This window comes from Colossoma macropomum, unplaced genomic scaffold, assembly GCF_904425465.1.
Source record: "Colossoma macropomum unplaced genomic scaffold, Colossoma_macropomum, whole genome shotgun sequence".
Taxonomy (NCBI): Eukaryota; Metazoa; Chordata; class Actinopteri; order Characiformes; family Serrasalmidae; genus Colossoma; species Colossoma macropomum.
Window position 1 is genome coordinate 41602247 of NW_023494802.1, and position 14257 is coordinate 41616503.

Below are 14257 nucleotides of genomic sequence, written 5' to 3' on the forward strand. Positions count from 1 at the left end.
TGATCAGGGCTAGGGCCGGGGACAGGATCAGAGACTGGAGTAGGATCTCGGACGCATTCAGAATCAGAGACTGGAGCAACACTAGGGCCTTTAGCAGGATCAGGGACTGGAGCAGGTCCAGAGACTGGAGTAAGATTGAAGACTGGATCAAAATCAGAGACGAAAGTGGGACTAGGGGCTGGAGAAATTGAAGATTGGAGTAGGATCAGGGACATGAGCAGGACCAGGGACTAGAGTACCACTAGAAGAAAATACACATCACATCTATAATACCTAGATCTTGGAGCAGGATAAGAGACTGGAGCAGGACCAGAGACCAGAAGTTGGGTCAGGAACTGGATCAGGATCAGGGAAACGTTCATGATCAGAGACTGGATCTGTCATTTTATCTAAGAAATATAACAAGCTTGCAACGTTTGCATTTTATGCAAAGCCAATGCTGTTCTCTACAGAGGTTTGATTGAGCTCTACTGCTTTCTTAATATAAAACCCTGTACAACTACCACAATAAAAAAGCATTTACACACAATAAAAACTATAAATGTAGACTTACTTGATCACCTATGAGGACAAAAATCCCAGTTTTGAGAATCATAAAGAATTCTATCATGCAAATTCTTTTGCAAGCCTTATTGATGGAAAAAGAGATTACAGTTCAACTAAAAAACCTTCCAAAGAGACAGAAACTTCATTTCATGGCTGCTGTGAAAAACAGTTAACGGACCAGCAGCTTGGTGTGCCGCTAACGTGTGGATGTGACTCACCAGCTGTTGGATACGCTTCTCTCATACTGAGTATTGCTAATGCTGTGTCTAACATGTGTCCTGTGTGTTGGGCGACTAATTAATTATTGAAGCATCATAACGTCAGAACCTGATCTCCAACTGTTTCATGATTCCAGAGTCACACGGAGACACTTTATCCATGTGAGACACTTGATTCGTGTAATAATCAATTGCTCATGCCTGGCTGATGTATGAGAAAGCGGAGGTTGTTTGATTTGGGCTGCTCAACTATCAGCACAAAGAGAGCCAATACAAATAAAAACAGCCTCGCTTATCATCAGCCTTATGTCATATGAGCAATATGAGGCCTTGAGACAGAGATCAGTCCACTGACTGCCATTTTACTCAGTTTTATTCCACTACAGCTCAAACCGTTTACATTCTCCCATAATACCTTAACCATATTTCAACTTAAACACTTACTAGTCACTGATAATTCACTGACGTGCAACAACATCTCTGAGGATGGGGGTGGAACGAGTTACCCTCGTTCCCTCAAATGAATGCAATTTCCACCTGTGTTGGAGCTCCCTCTGCTGGACTATACAATATTTCGTTCTGTAAGGTTGAAGGCATACAACCCAAAAATTTGGCATGTTGTGTTTAAAGGTTAATAAAAACACAATGCAATGATGTGCAAATCATTTAACCCTAATATTTAATTGAAAATAGTACACGGAAAACATACCAAATGCTGAAATATTTTACTGGTATTGAAAAATATTTGCCCATTTAAAATTTTAAGCCGGCAATCAATTCCAAAAAAGTTGGGACGGGGGCCTGTTTACCACTGTGTTTCATCACTTCTTCTTTTAACAACACTCTGTAAGTGTTTGGGAACTGAGGAGACACTGCTGTAGTTCTGAAAGTGAAATGTTTTCCATTCTTGTTTGATACAGAATTTCAGTTGCTCATCAGTTCAAAGTCTCCTTTGTTGTATTTTTTATTTCATAATGCACCAGATATCAGTGGTGACAGATCTGGACTGCAGGCAGGTCAGTTTAGCACCCGGACTCTTTTAATATGGAGCAATGCTGTTGTAATACATGCAGAATGTGGTTTGACATTGTCTTGCTGAAATAATCAAGGGCTTCCCTGAAAAAGACGTCGTCTGGATGGCAGCATATGTTGCCAAAACTTGTATATATCATTCAGCATTAATGGTGCCTTCACAGATGTGCACATCACCCATGCCATGTGCACTAATGCCCCCTATACCATCATGAATACTGGCTTTTGAACTGTGTGCTCATAACAAGCCAGATGATCCCTGTCCTCTTTAGCCTGGAGGACTTGGCTATTTCTATTTATGCTAACAACAGTATTATTAAAATACAGTATAAGTTGTTTATTTACATGCATTTAACCTTTTTTTAAAAAAATGGTATTGATACTTCATTTTTACAATATTTTAATAGTGAAAATATTTTTTTCAATGTAGTTAACATCCTTGATTCCTTCTGGAGTTTAGTTTAGTAGAGTTTAGTATTCTACCTTAGTGAAACAAACATGATTTAACTCATCAGCCAAAGCAAGGTCTTCATGCTAAATGCTAATCTAAATGCAGAGCTGTGGAACCCAGTTTGAGACTCCTGATGCAATACAGTTAGGAAGCAGCAGGTGGCAGCAGGCGTACACGGTTTAGAACTCATCAAAGCACCCACAGAAGGAGAATGCAGTGCATGCTGACCTGCGCTTATTAGCTGCGTTGATAAGGTTGTTTCGTGCATTTTTGTTTCTTTCCTTTTCAGGTTAGTTTTCTAATCATTGGCTGTTTCTGTTTGTTACTTTGGCAGTAAATATACTCGTCCCCAAAGCTACATTTACCCAAAGCTTAACATCTTACCATTGAGACTTTTCAAAAAATAAACCTGAGCTGGTTTCTTGATTAAATGGTGTTCTGTCTTGCAACAGGTCTGGTGGGAAAACCCACCATCACTTTATGTTATAGCCTGATTCTAGACCACAACAACATCCACAGTCTTGAGGTCTCAGCCAAGATGACCTGTTCTGTGACAGTGAATCTGTTTTTATTTTCTCTTTATTATTCAGAGACAATGATTATGACCTGCATGTGTTCAAGAAAACATTTATTTTAGGATTTTTAAAGTTACAACTAAAATTCTTTCACCAGGAAAATCAAACACTCGATAATCAAACAGTTAAGCAAAACAAGTTCAATGCATGAAAAGTTCTACACATAAGAATGGTCATCATTTCATATATTTCAGGGCAATCAGAAAACCACACGCATTCCGTTAACACAGAAAAATCAGAAATGAATTAAATAAAACAAAATAAGCACAAATGCAAATAAACTAATTTGGTAAGAGATGTGAAAGTACAAATATAAGAATAAATTGTAATAAGAAAAAAGGCGGTGATAAAAGTAATGATGGTTAAAATGATAGTATGTTTTTGAAAGCTGGTTCAAATAGTTTTAACTATTTTAGAAGATTTTAAATAAAGAGCATCTCAGAAAGCATCGTACTGAATGGAATCATGTTCTGATTGTTTGTAGGCACAATAAGCTCATCAAAATACTCAACTGATAAAAGATTTTGTGAATCTATATATCTACTCATAAATGAGCACTGAATTAAGTATTGATTCTAATGTATTGTATTGCACTGCTCTGTATTTAATTCTGTTTCTTTTTCTCTGGGTATCAACAATGACTTTGTTTCTAGCAGTATCTGAGCTCAGGACTGGCTTTCTCTCTAACCTATTGGTAACTAGCAAAGATACTTTCTCTGGATAGACAAAGCACTTTTTGTAAGTTGCTCTGGATAAGAGCGTCTGCTAAATGCTGTAAATGTAAATGTAAATGTATTCATTGATGTCTTAGAGAGGTTCTTCCTTGAACTCGGTGATGATGGAGCTCCCATCAGAACACACGTACTGCCCATACTCAGTCTTCTTATGGAAACCGGTGGTGATGATCAGTTCCACTGGGACCTTCACCTCCACCTCCTTCCTCACCACATTCACGGTGACCTTGGTGCGAGGAGGGATAGTGGTTGGCAGCGAGACTCTGACACTCTTCTTCTCGGTTCTGGTGTTGGTTTTCCCCTTTTCCACAGTGAAGGTGTTGCTAAAAGAGAACGTCTTCTCTGAACTCATTTCTGCCACCTGTACACTGAATTTTGTTTCATAGCCAATCTGTGTAGCATTGCTGAAGCTGAAGCTGTCAGTGATGGAGCCCTCGTACTCTCGATTGAGCTCCGTGTTGAAGGTCTGCTCTCGCGATCCGCTGTTCAGACCACATATGGAGTCAATAATGACAGATTTGACTTGTTCTTCCTTCTTGTCCCAGAGCACCGTGGCTGTTACAGTGGGTTTCCCGGGCTTAAGAGGACGCAGGTGGCTCAGTCGGTTGCTGAACCATCCGTAGTCGGCCATGTCACGAGAAGCTCTGGCCAACATCTGAGCTCCACTTCTGTTCTTATGCTGGTAGAGAACCCACGCTCCTCTCTGGACCTTTGTGAGAAGATGCAGAATCGTTGAAAGAGCCGTGACACAAGTTGGTCTCACAGGTGAGGACGACACTCTTCCCTTTGTAGTTTGGCTCATCATACAGTGTGATCTGTGGATCTTCCAGATCCTCGGTCACCACCTCTAGAGAAGAAGTGCTGTTCTCCCAGTCCACCGTGGGATATTCTCCCTCGTCAAAGATGTACTGATAACCACTGAAATTGGGATCGCTGTATAACACCCAAGGATTCCCGATCACCTTCACAGAGGAGATGCAGTCATTGAAGCTCTCATCACATAAATTGGAAACATTGGAGGTGAACTCTTTGCTCAGGCCCTCAAAGTTTGGCTTCTCATAGACAATGACCTTGTTCATGGTGTCTGGAGGAGTTTGTGTCCTGAAAGTCGGAGAAGGAGGAGATGCGTTGGTGAGTCTGTGAAGAGTCGCGGAGTTCCCTTTGTATATATAGCTGAACTGGGCTGGGGTACAGGGGTTATAAGATGCATGACCATGGTGATGCTAAGCAGAAAATTACTGTTACTGACCAAAGCAAAAAAAAAAATGCTGAGGTCTTTACAGTCTCAAAAAAGTGTTACCAGAAAGAGGAATCTTCAGAATGCCTTGAGAGTTAGCAGAGTTTGCAGAAATGTTTGAACGCCCATCTCAATCAACAGACAATGAAAACTTTAATAGACCCAGATACCCAGACACAGTTTAGCCAACTGAGAAATTAATAATGTTTCACTGACAAAAATGTGCAGTTTGGGCTTGATTAGTATTCAGAAGTTACTAAAGGAACTGAGACACTGTTAATTCAGTTGAAGTTTAGATAAAGAAGTTATATTGGGTGAAGTTTGTTCTTTCAACACAGTAAGTTTTATATCCCCCCAAAACAGACCAGTTTACAAACCGATATCCATGTTCATGTGTCTTAATCTGAAGTCACACAGTAACAGTGCCTCTCTTCTCCAAGACATCCCAGAGAATGAGTGTTCAGTTCAACAGTACAAAACAATTTCAGTCCAGCAGAGTTCAACTTCAAAACCACAACTGGCCCAAGATGCTTCAGAAACCCCAAACACAAATGTACAAAACATCCAAAAGCACAAAACAAAGTGCGAAAACCCCCTTCCCCCCCTAAAAAAATGGATTAACCTCACCCATTTGTCAAATTGATGTCTCCCAAAATTTGAGATGTAATCCAAAATCCAAAAGCAGAGATGAGCAGAAACATGGAAAACAAAGTATTAGATTCTAATTGCTGGCAAAAAACAAGCAAACTCCTTTCCCCTTCCTGATTTTCCTGGGGTGATTTTCAAAATAAACATTTGCAACAAGTGGTTTATCCAGGAATTTACTAAATAGAAGAGAATGAATTAAATCTCAGGATTGAAAAAAATGAAAAAAACCTCAGGAACGCTACATGCTAGAGACTTACTACTTTTGCGCTCTGGTGTGCTTGTATCCCTTTTAGAAGCCTTGTTATCCAGCCTTGAACTGCACTGTCTTTTGGAGGCTTTGTAAAATAAATCAATGACAAATCCAACACTGAATATCTTCTGTGATTATTTGTATATTTCTTTATGTTGAAAGAGTCGCTGTTGTTGTAAGCATGACTGTTAGCCGTTCACTGTCACCTTGGGTTGAGTCTGTCGCCGAAACAGAGGCTGTGCTCCTGACTTGTCGACAGAACGATGCTACCTTTCCAGGCAAAGTGACAGTAATGTTCTAGCGTGCAGCATTCCCCAGATATTTATTTTTTTTATGTATACATCCATTGATTTCGCATACAACATCGTGGACCAGAGAGGGTCATTTTTGAATATTTCTGATCTTCCCTTTATGTACCGCATGAAAAAATGTTTACCATGCCAATGTTTAGTATCTTTTTCTGCACAACCTCACCTACATGACCTGACAGTTATTTTTTCACTTACGTACTGTATCAACATATTAGACCCAAAAACACACAAATATATTTTCTAAACAGCTTATCCTCCTGGGTTGCAGGGGGTGATGGAGCCTATCCTAGCCGTCATTGGGCTGAGGGCAGGAAACACCCTGGTCAGGTCACCAATGCATCATAGGTCGATTTGGTCTATTTGGTCAGCATCAAACAAAAACTAGCACAGCGTTGTAAGCACTTTCAATGGACGTTGACAGCAATGCTCAACATGACAACATGAGCATCAGTTTAACCAGTAGCCACTAACCCTCCTCCTGAAGATCTGCTTTCCTACAAAGTTTAGTTCCAACCTGCATCTAACAAGCTGTCCTGCCTCTCAGGCAACACTAAGGCATGTGGGGCTGGGTGCCCCAGCTATAAATGAATTCAAACGTAGGCTAGTTGTGATGTGTTTCCTAAGCTCGAGTTTATACTTCAAATATAGTCTAGCATAGTCTAGCGGCCTCACCACATTACTGGAGGTGGTGCCTAGGAGGCGAGGCTTAGAACTTGCATGCCCTCCAACACTCCCTCTGGCATCTCATCCTCTCCCCGCTATCTACACAGGGTTTCGTCTACGCTTTGGGTTTGGGCCCTGCCTTTCCGCCAGCTCTCGCGGCCATCATCAGGGCTCAGGGGATGGGCCCATCCCACATTGATCTATAAAGGAAGAAATGAAAACATAAACCAGAAATGTTCAGAAGTGGATTCTTCCGAGTCAGAGACTCAAAGTCTCTGAGTCATGAGTCCAAGTTGAATCTCTTGAGATGCGAGTCTGAGTCGAGTCTCTGAGGTGCAGATCTGAATCGAGTTTTAAGTATCCTAGTTGCAGTTCTGAGTCAGATCTTAGAGTTGCGAGTCTGAATCGAGCCTCAAGTCTCGGAGTCCAAATCAGGCGTATGAGGTATGAATCTTAGTCAAGCATTGAGTCTGAGGAGTGTCTGAGTAGAGTCTCAAATGTCTAGGGTTTTAAGTCCAAGTCAAAACTCGAGTCTTTGGGATTCAACTCTGAGTCGAGTCTCTGAGGTGTGAGTCTGAGGCGAGTCTATCAGGTAAGTGTCTGAGGTGAGTCTCTGAGGTGAGCCTCTGAGTTGAGTCTCTGAGGTGAGTGTCGTGAGTCTGAGGTGAGCGTCTGAGGTGAGTCTCTGAGTAGAGTCTGAGGTGTGAGATGAGTCTCTGAGATGAGTCTCTGAGGTGAGTCTGATGCAGGTCCCTGAGATGTGAGTCGGAGTTGTGATTCTGAGGCGAGTCTCTGAGTTGTGAGTCTGATGTGAGTCTCTGTGATGTGAGTCCAAGGTGAGTCTCTGAGGTGTGAGTCTAAGGTGAGAGTCTGAGATGTGTCTCTGAGATGTGAGTCTGAAGTGAGTGAGGTGTGAGTCTGGGATGAGTCTGAGGTGAGAGTCTGAGATGAGTCTGAGGTGAGAGTCTGAGATGAGTCTGAGGTGAGAGTCTGAGATGAGTCTGAGGTGAGTCTCTAAGGTGAGAGTCTGAGATGTGTCTCAGAGATGTGAGTCTGAAGTGAATGAGGTGTGAGTCTGAGGTGAGAGTCTAAGGTGAGTCAGTGAGGCGTGAGTCTGAGGTGAGCCTCAGTGATGTGAGTCTAAGGTGAATCTCTGAGGTGAGTCTCTGTGGTGTGAGTCTAAGGTGAACGTCTGAGATGTGTCTCTGAGGTGAGAGTCTAAGGTGAGTCTAAGGTGCAAGTCTGAGTCGAGTCTCGAGTCTGTGAGGTGCTTGTCAGGTTTCAGGGCAGAATCATGATACTAAGCACTTTTGAATAGCTGTGTATGTTGTCTGTGTATGACGTTGACCCCAGCGATTGGTGATGAAACCTGACTAAATCTTAATTACACAGATAAACCAGCCAGCTGATTGATCAACATTGAGTATGTGTAACATTGTTTGAGTGTAATGTTTTAGCTGGTCAGCCAGCATGACCAGCATATGACCAAGTTAATTTTCATGACCAGCTTGACCGAGTTAGCTGACCAGCTACACTACCATAAGGTGTGACCAGCTGGACATTTAACTTGTCAACCATCATCAATGACCAGTTAAGACCATCTGAATCCATTAACAGTAAGACCTGGTCACTGTCACTGTGAGACGGTGTCCAGCTCAGCTTTATATCATGTTGTTAATAAAGTGAAACTATGAAATAACATTAAGTACATGAATTTTAACCAGATCAAATCCTGACCCAACCAGGACCGTATTCTAACCAATTTCTAAGCAGCTTCTCATAAAACCATCAAATTCAAGCCAAACTATAGCCAGATTCTAATCAAATCCTAATGAAATGCTGAGCAAATCAAATTCTAATCAGATTATGATCAAATGCTAACCAATTTGGTTTGATCAATTCTAATGCAGATGAAATTCTAATAAAATTAGTGCTGGATTCTCAAATCCTGAAAAATTGTAATAAATAAAAAACAGATTCTAATAAAAAAAAAAAACAGCAATCAATTTTCTTTATCATCACTGACACTAAACATGTCTTAGAACAACACTGTAAAAATCATTCCCACATTTTATGTAAAATAAAATCTAATTAGAGGACGTTGTTTACAGGAACACAGCAGCTGCTCTCTCTGCTTCACTCTGCAGAACACACAGATAAGAGAACATGTTCTTCATGAAAAATACAATAACAAACTTTTCTTCTCACTAATCTAGGATTGAAAATTTGGATCCCCCCCCCCCCCCCCCCCTCTCTCTCTCTCTCTCTCCCTCTCTCTCTCTCTCTCTCCCTGAGAAAGTGATGGATTTGGATGAGGATGTGGGAAAATGAACTGTTCAAACGTGTGAATCACCAGAGTGACAGAACAGCTGAGAAAACACAGGAGAGAGAAAGAGAGAGAGAGAGAGAGAGAGAGAGAGAGAGAGAGAGATGGAGAGAGAGAGGAGAGAGAAAGAGAGAGAGAGAGAGAGAGGAGAGAGGGAGAGAGTGCAGGAGGAAAATGAAAACAAAAAGAGGAAAAGTACCTTTTCCCACTTTGGAAAATCCTCCAAAATCACAAACAGTCAAACCACACACACACACACACACACACGCACACACACACACACACACACACACACACACGTCCTGTGATGCTGACAGACATGCAGAGAGAAATGTGGGAAGTCAAAGAGGGAAAAAAAGGAAAATGATTTAAAACTCACAGATACACTGCGGTTCCTGAACCAGGAGCCGTATTACAGAATCTGACCTGTTTGGTCTCCATGACGACTGAGTTTATGACAGTAGCTATTCCAGAATAACAGTTCCTACCTTCATAATCTCATCATGAACTCCAGATAAGAAAACAGCATCACACAAACATCCTAACTAGACTAAACCTCCTAAATCCTGTCCTAACTTTAGGATGAACCCCAACAGGGTCCTCACTTCTGTTTAAGGTCCGTTTCTATGGTTTTTAGGCAGCTGAGTCAGCAGCATAGTTCACTACCAGCATAATGAGCTCCATTTATCTCTACTGTAAAACGCTGCTTTCACTGTGAGATGATTTTCTTTTCTAACTCTGCGTTTTAAAGATCTCAGACGCTGCAGACTCGATCTCCACCGCCCCTCTGATCACCTTCATGTGTTAATGTTGATGATGAAATATTACAGTGATGGTGGTGAATAATGAGGAGACGGAGCTGAACGTGTGTCTGTTTATTAGGAGGAGTTCGGCTAAAGCGTTTGGGAAATGGAGACTGAAACTGGAGAGCGGCGACGCTCTGATAAACAGCATGCGTGCTTTGCTGAGGTGAGTCCGAGACTCATCTCGAGTCTCTGAGGTGTGAGTCCGAGACTCGTCTCGAGTCTCTGAGGTGTGAGTCCGAGATGAGTCTCGAGTCTCTGAGGTGTGAGTCCGAGACGAGTCTCGAGTCTCTGAGGTTTTACTGAGCCGGATTCCCATCTAGTGGCTTTGATTGAGGAACTGCAACTAAAAGGGAACTCCACCAATTAAAAAAAAACTCTTCTTAATTATTTGGTTGAAATACAGGCCTGCTTATCCATACCGTTGACCCCCCCCCCTTCTTTTCCTCCTCTCTCTCACATTTCGCAATTTCGCATCTCTTATCTCGTTCTCTATCTCTTTCTCTCTCTCTCTGTATCTCTCTATCTCTGTTTTTCTGATCCTTCTTTATCCTTCTATCCTATATATGAAAAGAAAAAACACAAAAACAAAACAAGATTGATATGTAACAATATAATTAAGAAGAGAAAATGGCACATATCAGTTAATAACATTAATAACATAATAACATATTACACTAATGTGTAATAACAAAACCTGTTTGATGTGTATGAGAGAGAAAGGAAAGTTCATTATCCAATATATGTATGTGATTAAGAAGGAAAAAACTATTCTATATATGCACATACAGCGGTGAAGTGGTCACAGTGGTCACTGTCCTGGAGTGTATGACACTCATATCTGGCTGCAGTGGACGCTGGTGGACCCTCTCCTAATATAATCAATAATTTATCTTCATCTCCCAGCATCCTGAAGCTGTTCTTCTGTTTCTCACATTGATTAAAATTCTCATTTTCTTTTTTTTCTCTCTGCCTCTTTTTCTCACTCTTTGTCTTTTCTCTCTCTCTCTTTCTCTCTCTCTTGTTCTCTTTTCTCTCTCTCTCTCTCTCTGTGTGAGTTGTGATCTGTGGTCAGTTCTCAGTGACCCCTAACATTTCCCATGAGGCAGCATGGTAACAAAGGAGACAATCAAGAAAAAAAACAGAGGTTAAAATTCTATTTCCAGGCCCGCACTGCATGCTGGGTAGTTCTATCGTCACCCCACAGTTTGCAGCTGCAGCGAGAGACGAGATCATAAAGAGAACTGCAGTGTGACTGCGAGAGGCTCGCAGCTCGGCTCTCAGCTCGGCTCTCGGCTCTCAGATCAACTCTCAGAACAGCTCTCGGATCGGCTCTCGGTTCTCAGATCGGCTCTCAGATCGGCTCTCAGCTCGGCTCTCAGCTCTCAGATCGGCTCTCAGATCGGCTCTCAGATCGGCTCTCGGCTCTCAGATCGGCTCTCAGATCGGCTCTCAGCTCTCAGATCGGCTCTCAGATCGGCTCTCGGCTCTCAGATCGGCTCTCAGCTCGGCTCTCGGCTCTCAGATCGGCTCTCAGATCGGCTCTCAGATCGGCTCTCGGCTCTCAGCTCTCAGATCGGCTCTCAGCTCGGCTCTCAGCTCTCAGATCGGCTCTCAGCTCTCAGCTCGGCTCTCAGCTCTCAGATCGGCTCTCAGCTCTCAGATCGGCTCTCGGCTCGGCTCTCGGCTCTCAGATCAACTCTCAGAACAGCTCTCGGATCGGCTCTCGGCTCTCAGATCAACTCTCAGAACAGCTCTCGGATCGGCTCTCGGCTCTCAGATCAACTCTCAGAACAGCTCTCGGATCGGCTCTCGGTTCTCAGATCGGCTCTCAGATCGGCTCTCAGCTCGGCTCTCAGCTCTCAGATCGGCTCTCGGCTCTCAGCTCGGCTCTCAGCTCTCAGATCGGCTCTCAGATCGGCTCTCAGATCGGCTCTCGGCTCTCAGATCGGCTCTCAGATCGGCTCTCAGATCGGCTCTCGGCTCTCAGATCGGCTCTCAGATCGGCTCTCAGATCGGCTCTCGGCTCTCAGTCGCTCTCAGATCGGCTCTCGGCCTCAGATCGGCTCTCAGATCGGCTCCCAGATCGGTTCTCAGATCGGCTCTCAGATCAACTCTCAGAACAGCTCTCGGATCAGCTCTCAGCTCTCAGATCGGCTCTCAGCTCTCAGATTGGCTCTCGGCTCTCGTCTCGGCTCTCAGATCGGCTCTCGGCTCTCAGATCGGCTCTCGGCTCTCAGATCGGCTCTCGGCTCTCAGATCGGCTCTCAGATTGGCTCCCAGATCGGCTCTCGGCTCTCAGATCAATTCTCAGAACAGCTCTCGGTTCGGCTCTCGGCTCTCAGATCGGCTCCCAGGTCATCTCTCGGCTCTCAGATCAGCTCTTGGCTCTCAGATCGGCTCGCAGATCAACTCTCAGAACAGCTCTAGGATCAGCTCTCAGATCGGCTCTCAGATCGGTTCTCAGATCGGCTCTTGGCTCTCAGATCAGCTCTCAGATCGGCTCTCAGCTCTCAGATCTGCTCTCAGATCAGCTCTCAGATCGGCTCTCGGCTCTCAAATCGGCTCTCAGCTCAGCTCTCAGCTCGGCTCTCAGCTGGGCTCTGATCGAATAAACTACAGCCTGTTTCTCATTAAGTCAAACTGTGGAATAACATTAATTCATGTACCTTCAATATTGATTAACCAAAAACATCAGATAAACATTACAAACATTAAAATAGCTAATAATAAGTTAGTGTAATATTTCAAAAGCCAGCATTTTGAGATTGTTTTGTTTTGGCTTAAAACTTTTAAAGCCATTTACGAGGTTAATAGAATGATAAATAACAGTCTTTAGTCTTTACTGATGAGTACTGAATATTTCCTCTTTATAAAACAAGACTTATGACTGTTCATATGGTGGAAATGCTGCAATGACATAATGAAGAAAATCACATGTAATTGTACTGAACCTGTTTGGTCTTTTAATTATAACAGTGAAGATTTGATTCAAGTTCTAATACGATTCTGATCAAACCCTAATCAATAAGTGTGTTTACATTCACTAAATAATCCAATTATAATCGGATTTCTGCAGTTATCTGATTATTCAAATGGTCATGTAATCAGCACACTCTGATTTCTTAGATTGGAGTAAGGTCTAGAAATCTGATAAAGAGTCAGGATTTTAGCCCAGTAATCAGATTTCTCAGTGCTGTAAACTCAGACTCTGATTTCTTTCAGAAATACGCGAGACGCAGCAAAACACTTTTGGAGCGATGCTGAAACCAAATACATGCTTGACTGAATGAAGGATTTAAATGTTCTTCGTTTTCTAGATGGTCTGTTAATATTTCCACTAAAGTGACTCGATGTTTAAAAAAGCCGCTCATGAAGTTTGAGTTTAATGTTACGTTTACGTCTCGTCTTCTTGTGTGAGTTTATTGGCTGGTTGTAAAGCAGAAATCTGATTACTGTCTGACTCATGTAGACCTGGAGTTTACCCATTATCTGATTACTCAAGTGCATATAAATGCATTGATCAGATTACTGACAAAAAATCTGACTTTCTGCTGTTATCGGATTATTGAGTGCATGTAAACACACTCAGTGTCTTACCATACAACAAATCATTCCAGTCTGGATGCAGAAGAAGGGTCTCACACACACACACACACACACACACTCATATACACACTCACACACACACACACACACACACACACACACACACACACACTCATATACACACTCACACACACACACACACACACACACACACACACACACACACACTCATATACACACTCACACACACACACACACACACACACTCTCACACACACACACACACTCACACACACACACACACTCATATACACACTCACACACACACACACACACACACACACTCACACACACACACACACACTCATATACATACTCATATACACACTCACACACACACACACACACTCTCACACACACACACACACACACACACACACACTCACACACAATAACAGCAGAAAGTCAGATTTTGTCAGTAATCTGATCAACGCGTTTATATGCACTTGAGTAATCAGATAATGGGGAAACTCCGGGTCTACATGAGTCAGACAGTAATCAGATTTCTGCTTTACAACCAGCCAATAAACTCACAGAAGAAGACGAGACGTAAACGTAACGTTAAACTCAAACTTAATGAGCGGCTTTTTTTAAACACACACTGGACTGACCCAGAACTGACCATCCAACATCAGCACCTGACCTCACCAATGCTCAATCAAACCCTCACAGCAATGTTCAACATCTGTAGCCTTCCCAGCAGAGTGGAGGCTGTTACAGACTCACTATAACGCCCGGGACATCGATAAACACAGCCGTTAGTAAACCAAACACGCTGGAAAAGCGAAAGCGATTCTCTCGCGCTCTCAGCCTTTTTTGTCCGCTCGGAGGTTCCGTACGGCGTGTCTAGCTGT

At 42.8% G+C, this 14257-nt stretch overlaps 1 pseudogene; it reads right to left on the minus strand.

Annotated features, from left to right (window-relative positions):
* Positions 1 to 3550: 3550 nt before the first annotated feature.
* On the minus strand, positions 3551 to 4699 carry LOC118822493 (annotated as a pseudogene).
* Between the last annotated feature and the right edge of the window lie 9558 nt (positions 4700 to 14257).